The sequence below is a fragment of the Triticum dicoccoides genome, chromosome 4A (assembly GCF_002162155.2).
Source record: "Triticum dicoccoides isolate Atlit2015 ecotype Zavitan chromosome 4A, WEW_v2.0, whole genome shotgun sequence".
Taxonomy (NCBI): domain Eukaryota; kingdom Viridiplantae; phylum Streptophyta; class Magnoliopsida; order Poales; family Poaceae; genus Triticum; species Triticum dicoccoides.
The window spans coordinates 7,870,110-7,882,016 of NC_041386.1; the positions used below are offsets into that span (position 1 = coordinate 7,870,110).

Below are 11,907 nucleotides of genomic sequence, written 5' to 3' on the forward strand. Positions count from 1 at the left end.
ATAATTCAGAAAATCCAGAAAATATCCTAAACTTCTAAAAATCATAGAAATTAATCTGTAACTCCAAATGAAATAAGTTATATATGAAAAATGATCAGAAAAATCTAATCTATCCATCTGTACCATTTCCATGCATGTTAGAACAACTTATCACTACTGTTTAGGACAAATGAAGTGAATGGCATTTAAATAATCACATATGGAGTTTGAATTTGAATCTTGTATTCAAACCAACCCCATTTAACTTGTTGCTAGATGCATTAGCCCAAAACACATTCATTTTGCCATGTCATGATCATGCATCATATTGTGTATTGCATTGATTGTGTTCCCTTCTGTGTTGCCGGTATTTGTCCCCTCTCGATAGACGTGATACCGATGATGTGATCGTTGACACTGATGAAGACTCAATGTTGTCTTCAGAAGTGCCAGGCAAGCAAACCCCCTTGTTCATTCCGATAAAATCCCACTCTCTCGCTCCTGCTATCTTTTACTGCATTAGGACAACAACGACATATTTGTTGCTTGCTGCGGTAGCTGAACCCTTTTATCCTTTGCATGACCTGTCATTGCCACAGTAAATAGATGAAACCCACTAGCATGAGTAGGAGTTGTTTGAGCCCTATTGTGCCTACTCATTCATGCTTGTTTGTCATGCCTGCTACTGCTTAGAGTTGAGTCAGGTCTGATTCATTCATCGGGGATGAATCAGAGGTGTGTGAACATGTCCTACTGTGTGTGAGCTAAGTGTGCGAATATGATTTGGTAAAGGTAGCGGTGAGAGGCCATGTAGGAGTACATGGTGGGTTGTCTCATTGCAGCCGTCCTCAGGAACTGAGTTCTGTGTTTGTGATCCATGATTCAGCTACTACCACGCATTGGGCCCGAAACCAATGGACCCTCTCGGCTTCTTGATCACCCTTGTCCTTTGTCCAGGAGTTGCAAGTAGTTTCTGGTGTTTGTAGTATGCTGGAGGTCGTGGGCAGCGCTGACCGGAGGGGTGGGCTGTGATGCGGTAGGCACGTGGCACGGTGTACCGGGCGCCCGTTTGGTGTCTCGGGAACCCTGTTCACATCGTTTGGGGCTGTGAGCGAAACTCCGGCCGGATCTCCTCATGGATGGAACCCGAATAGGCGATAAACCTGGACTAGAGACTTGAGTGTTTAGGCAGGCCGTGGCCGACACCCACGTTGGGCTTCCGCTTGAAGGTTGCCGAGTACATGTCGTGTAAACGGCGGTAAGTGGTGAGAGCGTGTGTGAAGAAGTACACCCCTGCAGGGTTAACATCATCTACTCGAATAGCCGTGTCCGCGGAAAAGGACTTCTGGGTTGCTTATATCAGTTCATAGACAAGTGAAAGTGGATACTCTAAAATACGCAAGATAAGCGTGAGTGCTATGGATGGCGTTCTCGTAGGGAGACGAGAGCGGATCCATAGTGGTGTATTGATATGGTGAATATGTGGACTCGTGTGCGCCACCCCAAAAGAGTTACTTGCAGTCGTAGTTCAGGATAGCCACCGAGTCAAAGCTGGCTTGCTGCAGTTAAACCCCACCATCCCCTTTGTTGATAATGATGCATATGTAGTTAGTTCTGATGTAAGTCTTGCTGGGTACATTTGTACTCACGTTGCTTAATTTATGTTTTTGCAGAGAGACTTTAGTCTCACTAGTAGTTCCACGTGGACTTCGACGTTTAGCTTGTTACCTCAGCTACGATCTTGTGCCCTCGGCAGGATCTGGTAGATAGTCAGGCTTTTCAGCCTTTTTCATTTATAGTTGTCTGTAATCAGACATGTTAAGCTTCCGCATGTGCTTTGATTTGTATGCTCTGAATGTTGGGTCATGAGACCCCTGTTTGTAATATTCCGCTCCTCGGAGCCTAATGAATACTTACTTGTGTCGTAGAGTCATGTTGTGATGCCTTGTTGTATTTGCACATATCGAGCATATTGTGTGTATGATTGAAATGCTTGGTATGTGTGGGATCTGACTATCTAGTTGTTTATCCTTAGTAGCCTCTCTTACCGGGAAATGTCTCCTAGTGTTTCCACCGAGCCATGGTAGCTTGCTACTGCTCCGGAACACTTAGGCTGGCCGGCATGTGTTCTTCTTCGTTCCTGTGTCTGTCCCTTCGGGGAAATGTCACGCGATGAATACTGGAGTCCTGTTAGCCCGCTACAGCCCGGTTCACCGGAGTCCTGCTAGCCCAGTGCTACAGCCTGGATTCACTCGCTGATGACCGACACGTTCGATGCTGGGTCATGGATGCCTGTCCCTGTAAGTTTGTGCCACTTTGGGTTTACGACTAGCCATGTCAGCCCGGGCTCCTTATCATATGGATGCTAGCGACACTATCATATACGTGTGCCAAAAGGCGCAAACGGTCCCGGGCAAAGGTAAGGCGACACCCATGGGAATACCGTGCGTGAGGCCGCAAAGTGATATGAGGTGTTACATGCTAGATCGATGTGGCATTGAGTCGGGGTCCTGACAAGAGGGAGGCACCAAAGGCGTGGTGTGAGAGGCCCTCCTTCCCCCACTATATATTGGGAGCCTAGGGGGGGCGCCGGCCCTAGGAGATGCAATCTCCTAGGGGGGCGGCGGCCAAGGGAGGAATCCCTCCTCCCCAAGGCACCTAGGAGGTGCCTTCCCCCTTTAGGACTCTTCCTTTCTTGATCTCCTGGCGCATGGGCCTCTTGGGGCTGGTGCCCTTGGCGCATATACGCCAAGGCCCACACCCCTACAGCCCATGTGGCCCCCCGGGGCAGGTGACCCCACCCGGTGGACCCCCGGGACCCTTTCGGTGGTCCCGGTACAATACCGGTGACCCCGAATCTTGTCCCGACGGCCGAAACAACACTTCCTATATATAATTCTTTACCTCTGGACCATTCCGGAACTTCTCGTGACGTCCGGGATCTCATCCGGGACTCCGAACAACATTCGGGTTACTGCATATACATATCCCTACAACCCTAGCGTCACCGAACCTTAAGTGTGTAGACCCTACGGGTTCAGGAGACATGTAGACATGACCGAGATCGCTCTCCGGTCAATAACCAACAGCGGGATCTGGATACCCATGTTGGCTCCCACATGCTCCTCGATGATCTCATCGGATGAACCATGATGTCGAGGATTCAAGCAACCCCGTATACAATTCCCTTTGTCAATCGGTATGTTACTTGCCCGAGATTCGATCGTCGGTATCCCAATACCTCGTTCAATCTCGTTACCGGCAAGTCACTTTACTCGTACCATAATGCATGATCCCGTGACCAGACACTTGGTCACTTTGAGCTCATATTGATGATGCATTACCGAGTGGGCCCAGTGATACCTCTCCGTCATACGGAGTGACAAATCCCAGTCTCGATCCGTGTCAACCCAACCGACACTTTCGGAGATACCCGTAGTATACCTTTATAGTCACCCAGTTATGTTGTGACGTTTGGTACACCCAAAGCACTCCTACGGTATCCGGGAGTTACACGATCTCATGGTCTAAGGAAAGGATACTTGACATTGGAAAAACTCTAGCAAACGAACTATACGATCTTATGCTATGTTTAGGATTGGGTCTTGTCCATCACATCATTCTCCTAATGATGTGATCTCGTTATCAATGACATCCAATGTCCATAGTCAGAAAACCATGACTATCTGTTGATCAACGAGCTAGTCAACTAGAGGCTTACTAGGGACATGTTGGTGTCTATTATTCACACATGTATTACGATTTCCGGATAACACAATTATAGCATGAATAAAGACAATTATCATGAACAAGGAAATATAATAAGAATGCTTTTATTATTGCCTCTAGGGCATATTTCCAACAGGCTTGACCTTGTCGATGACAGCTGGAAAATTTTAGTGCGCGTGCCCCTAAGGACCAATGCTATGGAACCGCAGTTGTTGTCGTTGAACCCTTGCATAGATCTGAAGCACCTGATACCCAATCTCACCACATGATGAAAAACCCTAACCTCACCGCCCGATTTAGACGACATGGATCTACGCCCCGAAGCTAATCAATGTTGTTTAAAAACCCACCCAATTCATAAGTTGAAGGATATATTGGTGTTTTCTATGTAGTGTGAGGTCGACAGAAACATGAGTGTAAGGCCAACAAAGTCCGAAACACGTATATAGATTGGATCCAATCAATGCAAAAGATAAGTCAAGTATTACAATACGTTGATCGGACGAACAATGTCATGTGAAGCAATTTCGGTCCTCATAATACAAAAGTGAGTGGGTTTTTTGTGGCACATTATGAACGGGGTGCCTCCTTGGCGGCGGCGGCTGGCAAGATGCAGCATGCGCGCAACCCCCTTCAGGCCAAGATGATCCCGAAGCCATTGATGATGCATCTGATTTGGGAGGAGGTTAAAACAGCACATTATGTTTTAGTTAGTCTGCTCGACCATGGTGACGACACTAAAAGGGCGAGGCTATGATGTTACGGAGCTTGGCGTCTTCTTCAGGGAAGCAAAGAGCTCGTACCTTTTTTTAATTTCTAATTTTCTGTAGTGTCATCGGGACTGTGATAAGGTGGCGCAAGCTTTGCACAGTATGCTTTAGGCGCTACGGAGCCCTTATCCGTGTGGGTGACCGATGCCCCGGACTTTGTTTGAGGTTTGGTGACTATCGATATGGTGCACCATGTTTTAAGTGGAGTCTATTCATTTCATAAAAAAATTATCATCTTCCTTTAGCAAGATTACAGGTGTATGGTATACAATGCCACTAACTTGATTGATGCAAAATCACTCAAAAAATAATCTCGAATAGATTTCACCAAAATATGTCAAAGTGGGTGAATTATTGACAACCTCAACATAACATTGTAACGATTCAAATGGTTTCTTATTCAGACTTGATAGCCATCCAAACACAACTCTGGATAAGAAATGACTGGTTTGAATTGTAACTTTTCGATTTGTCTTTGTATCATTGAGTCGGCAGCTCACATATTTTTCAATTAAACTTGTCTCCTATGTAATTGTGCCCTTGAGTCGCGGCTCACATATTTTTCAATGTCGCTACTCCATAAGGGTCTCGCACATAGTCAAAGATTGGTTTGATCTACACCCTTTCGATCCGTCTTCGTGGCAGACTTTAGCGGCGTCAAATATTGATATGGCTTCACTTGCTACAGTATGGGTAGAGTAGGGGCAAAGCGATGGTCATCCTCATCATGCTTGTACTTTTGGAGATTTGCAACGCTTCAGCGGCATCAAATCTTGGTGGGATCACTCGCTACAATATGGGTAGAGTGGGGGCAAAGCGATGATCACCCTCACGATGCTTTAATTTTGGTGATTTGCAACGAGTATAATTCCCGTGTTTTTCATAACCAATCAAGCCCCTCTATCATCGTCTCGTGTGTCTGCATTGCGGTGGCAAACTGTGCCACGGTAGGGGCATGACATTTTGGTAACATTATGTTGGAAGATTAAACTTTTGGATTTTGAGTCACGCCTCCTCTAGTCGTTTGGTCTCTAAAACATGCTTCTTAATTTAATGAAAGTGGCAAACCTTTTGTCACTTCTAAAAAGGTAATATGCTTATTTCGATAATTTTCAAAGTATTTTTTCACCAAGCTTCTTTTTAATGATATTTTAAAAAGGTAAGAATGTTTTATTCAAATTATTATTATTATTATTATTTCAGTCATTTTTATTTGCTTTAAAATCATTCAATTATTTCATACTAAAATATCTGCATCCATATCTACTCCCTCTGTTCACAAATTATAAGATGTTCTGATTATTTTTTGAATCGGATGTAGAATGTATGTAGACACATATAATTGTGTTTGTTCACTCGTTTCAGTATGTAATCCACATTAAAATATTCAAAACATCTTATATTTGTGAACAGAGGAAGTATTATTTAGGGCATATCTAAATCATTTCAGATACGTCTCACAAATTCAACATGCTTCAAATATTCTTCGTTAATTTTACAAATAGGCTGTGGGTGACCTGGGAACTACTCTCTCTATAAAGAAATATAAAAGCGTTTAGATCACTAAAGTAATAATCTTATTCTTTTGAGGAAACACTAAAGTAATAATCTAAACGCTCTTATATTTCTTTACGAAAGGAGTAGTAGCTAGTTAGGTTAGATCTACGTTTCATTTACTTGTGGCTGGAACGGTATGCGGTTTTCAGTGGTAATGGAACCGGCCCTATGCACAGTTTAGATCAACATGCTGTACAATGGTTCAACAGTAAAGATTTCCACCGAAGCTATGGAAGGTTCAATAATCAATAGTAAATAACTTTTGCCGAAGCAATAGTTGACCCCACAATCTAACTGTTGTGGTCTACTGGTCACAGTTCAGAGTTTCTGTGCTCGTAGTGACAATACATCAGCAGTAGCGCTGCCGCCAAGGGTCCAAAACCGGAGTAGTCGTGTCATATCATCCGAGAATATTTGCCGGATGTTGATGATTGGTGGCAGTGCATTGGCAGCTCCCTTCGTCGCCAATCTGCGTGAACGCTGCCGTGAGCCCGGGCAAGACATTGTCAAGCGCGATCCTTAAGCCGGTGGAGCACGACACCTCCATCCTCCCATGATCGGCGGGCACGCATCCCTGAAGGTACGCTTCACACGTCGCGAGGACGTATCTCCCGCGTAGGCGGAAGTGGTCCCCGATGAACCCCTCGAAGCCCCGCGGCGGTCGGCGCAACAGATGGAGCATGGTCCGAAGAGTGAGCAAGAAGGCGTTCTCGTTATAAGGCAACGCGTGGCGGCGGCCCTGTGGCGTGCCGACCAGGTGATCGTAGTTGGACTCGTTGGAGTAGGGCTGGTCGTTGAGGACGAGGGCCTGGAGGGAGACGGCGACCTGAAGGAGGCTCGGCGTCCCTGGCACCCAGACCTCGGTGCCCTCACCGTCGAAGGTGTTGAGCAGGCTGAGGCACACCGTGCCAGAGGCATACAAGTTTGGGTTCAGACGGTTACCGAAGGAGTGGTAGTACACCTGCGGTGGCACGTCCGGATAGGACAACGGTAGCTGCAGGTCGAAGAAGAAGAGCCCATCCTGATAAGGCGTCCCGCTTGCGCCCACCATCGCCACCCGGAGCAGGTCCATACGGTCCTCGAACGTCCGTACATAGATTGTGTCTGCATACATATATAGATTGATGTGCCAATTTCATCCATCGAATCATTACTAAGATATACTGACACGTATATAAGTTACACTCGAAGGCCACACGTACCGGGCAAGCTGTCCTGCAGTATCTTCCACTCCTTCTGCACTGTTTTTACCCACTTCTTTCCGCCGTTGCTGCCCTGCGGTTCATTTGGCAAAAGAGAGCATTGCTTAGCGTATGTTCAATTTGCGGTTTGTTGTACCACGACATGACTTAGAATATACAATATTTCGTTGCAGGAAATCCCTGCTACGGTGTATTGACACCAACCAATTAATTATGTCATGGTTGTAATGATCTAAAGGACGTGTCCGCCTGCATCCCTAAATGAGGCGGTGGCGTGCATACACGATACTGCAGGATGGATTGTCCTTGTTAGGAGTGATAACACATGAGAAGACTACTAGCCGAATTATAGACCAACATCAGGTTAATCGGAAATTACTAAGTCGTCCTTGAGCTAAATAAATTCCTAGCTGAGCCATACTAACCACTAGATCAACTTAATCTTGCACGTTAAATCATGCAGTATGATGTATCTTTAAAAAAGCTCCAAATTTTATTGCAAAAACTTTAGGAAAAGAAAATTAAAGTTCATCATCTCGTGTAACAAGCGGAAAGCGTGCCTTCTTCCAACTAAATAAAAACAAAGGAAAGAGTGCCTCTTGGCTTCTACATGTGCCTATATTGGGAGAACTAAAGCCATTTGAAAAAGAGAAAGATTAGCGAAAGTAAGAGCAGGTATAACAAGATGATGTAACCAGGCTATAAGGAGTACTATCTTTTTGCTATCATAGAGCAATAAGAGAAACGTGTTGTAGATTAAGATCAGTTGCAGCACTAGCTCCATAAAGCTTTGTGAGAGAGTAAGATGAGCCAAGTAGTACATATTTATAATTAATTGGCCTCTATAGCTAACTGCTACCCACACATGTCGGCTATAAAATTAGCTATAGATGGTATGACAATAATATATAGTCAGCTAATAGGCCTCTATTGTTATCTCTGAGGGAAAAGGATATAAAAGATGAACCTGATCCACCGTGTCAAGGTAATGATGATCCGGAGGACTCTTCACCACGTCGAAGTTTGGGAACTTAAACGGGCCGTCATCTCCAATGACATCCTTGGCCTTGATCACCACATTATCGACAGAGTCGTCATCGCTGTCGTCGACACTTGCATCGCTTCTTTCCATTGAATCAGCAAGGCCAGCCTCCATGACGGCGCCACCAACGTTAGCGTCCTCATGACTAACCGTGGATACATGTGTGGGCGCTTCCACATTCTGCGTGGTTGTAGCAGGGCCATCTAGTTCGTTCACAGAACAATCACCACCCTCTATGTTTCTAGCATCTGCTGGATCATGTGGATCATTTACCTGTAATTGAACATTGCCATATCATTCCTACGCTAATGCGTGATGCTATAAGTTAAGGTGCATGCATGGGATAATGTTCCTAGCTAGATATATAGTAGATACCACGTTGGCAACATCCAACTCCGGAGAAGCACCGACATCTTCCTCCTCCTCCTCCTCGCCCCACTCCCAGCCATACATTTCAGCGTACAGTTGTGTGTAGTGCTCCTTGTTGGCGACACTGATCTCATGGGGGAACACCTGAAACATCACATGGAAATTAAGCAGCTATATTTAAGTCGAGTCGAGATAGGTGCCATCTTTTTGTAATACTACATATCATATTAAATCAAATTGTAACAGAAGGTGCACGGCAAATTCGCCATGCATGCTGCATCCATATTACTCCCATTGACGTGCTGCCGTCACTCCACTTGACTTGGACGTGGCCGTCATTCAGGTCAACAACGCGCCCGACCCATGGAAGATCGGCGGGGGCGCTCTTGGCATGTGGTATTTGCTGCGCTGCTGGTGTGCTCTCGATGACGCTTGATAGCACACGAACGACGACGTCTCCGTGGAGAACAGGAGTGGTGAGGGTCCCTGCCCAGATCATACGCACTCACGGTATCCTCGCACTCGACCTCCAAGCCGCTGGCCTCGCCGTCGGGCCGCGTCGACGCTGCCTTGAACCACGACACGTGCACCGTTTGGTCTTTGGAATTCAGGCTTCTGACAACGCCGACACGCCTCGTTGATCCACTGGCAGCACCGACGTCATCTCCGGCAACACCATCTACCGTGTCGCCAGGAGCGTTGTCAACAACGTACTGCCCAGGAAAGAAGTCGTGCTCCATGATGAACTCGTAGGGGCTGAGTGACGTTGATCTAGCCCCATACTGCCGCGTGCCGTCCTGCCACAGCACGTCGACGGTGGTGTTGCTGTTGGCAACGGTCATGGTGGGCAGCAGGGCCGTGTGCGCGTGCAATGAACTTATGTGTCGCTGCTCATCACTAAGAAGAAAGCAGCGGTCGCCCAGCCGCCAGCTGCAATCGGGCGCAGAGCAGAAGTAAGTGAGGCTGTCGGGCTGCTGGTAAGGTGGAGGAGCGGACTCCTCGACCAGTTGTTGATTGGTGCCGTGTTGCGCCGACGCGATCCAGTAAACGAAGACGCCGGCCATCTCCACGTTGGCCACCGTTCCTGTTTCGTGCTCCGGCTTCCAGTGGCCGCTTAGCCATCGCGATCCTTTGAAGACGGTGGGGGAGGAGTTCTTGGCAGTGACGCGCTCCCCCGGGTAGAAGGCGACGTTCGTCTCGGGGATATGATAGGCCTGTTCATTTGTCGCCGATTTTAGCCCCTGGGACTCCAGATGGGCGACCCTGCAGACGGCGCCGTCGTCGAACAAGACGTCGACGTCCAGAGGCACCGCGACCACCCGGCCCAGCCATGCCCCGGACAAGACGTAGTCGCCAAGGCTGAGTGCTCTGACACGTCGCAGCCCAGCCGGCGACGCCCCCAGGATCTGATTCGCCGTCGCGCCCCCGCGTTCGTTGAGCTGGACGAGGTGGAGATCGGTGGTGACCCCGGTGACGACGCCGATCTGGCCACCGACGTCCGACGCCGACCCGACCATCTGACCGACATGGATGGAGCTTCTGTCGACGACGGCGATGTCATCAAGCTTCTTGGTCACCAGCGTGCCGTCGAGGCGGAACAGAGTGCAGGTGCGGTCCTCCCCGTTGTACGAAACCAGCAGGCCGCGGTCGACGAGCGTGCGATTGCCACGCTTCGGGTAGAAGCGCACAAGGTCTCGCAACTCTAGCGTAGTACGCATCTCGGCGCCCATCTCGGTTATATCTTCTCCGATCGGTCGATCGATCGATGTGATGATCTCGTTCTTCTTGATCGAGGGCGTGTATGGAAATCGTATATCTAGCCGTCGCTAGATATATATAAGGGCTAACCAAAATTTGTACGTGTACTTACCTTTTGCGGGACGGGACTAGTAAAATCCATGTGTTGCATCCCTCAAAAAATTAAATCCATGTGTTGCACGTAACAATTAATGGCCACCCTGATGACACAGCCTGGTTTCTTTCTTCAAAAGGAAGGAAAGAAAAGTGATCTCGGCCAGCGAGTAGCCTTCCGCGGTGGTCCTCCGGCGGCTCTTCCGGTGACCTCTTATGGTCGATGGTGAGAGGGGTCATCGGTTCAGAGCATGTAGTTTTAGGTTTTAGGTCTTACTACCTTCGTCTTGGTTTATTCATATTTACGGTTATATTTCAACCATAATTTTAAGGGTGGTATTCTGCGTCGGGGCACCGGCTCAAATTTGGGCCGGTCCGCTGCCGAGCGTTGGATGTGTACGCGTGAATGGACGAGATTGCCGCGACCAAGTCATCTTCTTCCTCCCGCACAAACGCGTAAACACAGGAAAAAAAGGGATCTCCGCGGGTCAGCCTCCCCTCCATTGGCCGCCGCGTCGCAGCTCGCCGGCGCCGCTCGCCGTCACAGCTCGCCGGGGGCACTCGCCGTATGCGGCTCTGCCGGGCCGGTCGAAAGAAAGACGTCCCTAGCTCCGCCGGGTAGGGCATGTCTCCCTCCCTCTGGTTGTAGCACCGCCGGGTGAGGGTTCCAGCATTGTCGCAGCCCGCCGTCATAGCTTGCCGCGCGCCCATTGCAGCACCGCGCGCCATGCAGCTCCGTCGCCGCCGCTCACCATTGTTAGCTAGCCGTTGTCGGTTTGAAGCTTTTTTAGAAGCGCGTTGTAGCTTTCCTCCATGCCGGTTGTAGCTTTTTGCCGTTGCGCGATGTCGACCTCCAGCTACCCCGTATCCAGTTGAAGCTTTTTCCAAAGATGGTTGTAGCTTTCATGATTGCCGGAAGTAGCATTTTTGAGCATTGGTTGTAGCTCTGACATACATCCATCGAATCCCTTGCTTCCTTTGATTACAACAAAATATGTAGTTGGTTCCAGCTTTGGATTTGCTGGTTGTAGCAAAAACAAAAGCTGGTTCCAGCTCTGGCTTTGCCGGGACAAAAATCATTTGCTAGAAAAGCCATTGCCGGTAGCTGCTTCCGCCGGTTGCCGTGGTAGCAAAAAATCTTGCCGATAGAAGCTTTTGCCTCGTCGTTTGTAACAAAATGAGGAGGCCGCAAATGTCGACGTAGAAAACACTCCAGGCGATGCACCAAAACTAAGTGCTGGTTCCAGCTCTGGGTTTGTCGGTTGCGGCAAAATCAGATGCCGGTTCAAGCATCCCCTGTGTCGTGGGTGTGCCTCACCGTCGCAGTTATGTAGCTCGTCTGCCGGAGCTGGGGGGTTGCTGGAGCTGGAGATGGTGCGCTGGGAGAATAACCGGAGCTGCGGAGGAC

At 48.3% G+C, this 11,907-nt stretch overlaps 1 pseudogene; it reads right to left on the reverse strand.

The window, feature by feature from the left end:
- Positions 1–6,435: 6,435 nt before the first annotated feature.
- Positions 6,436–10,378, reverse strand: LOC119288695 (annotated as a pseudogene).
- Between the last annotated feature and the right edge of the window lie 1,529 nt (positions 10,379–11,907).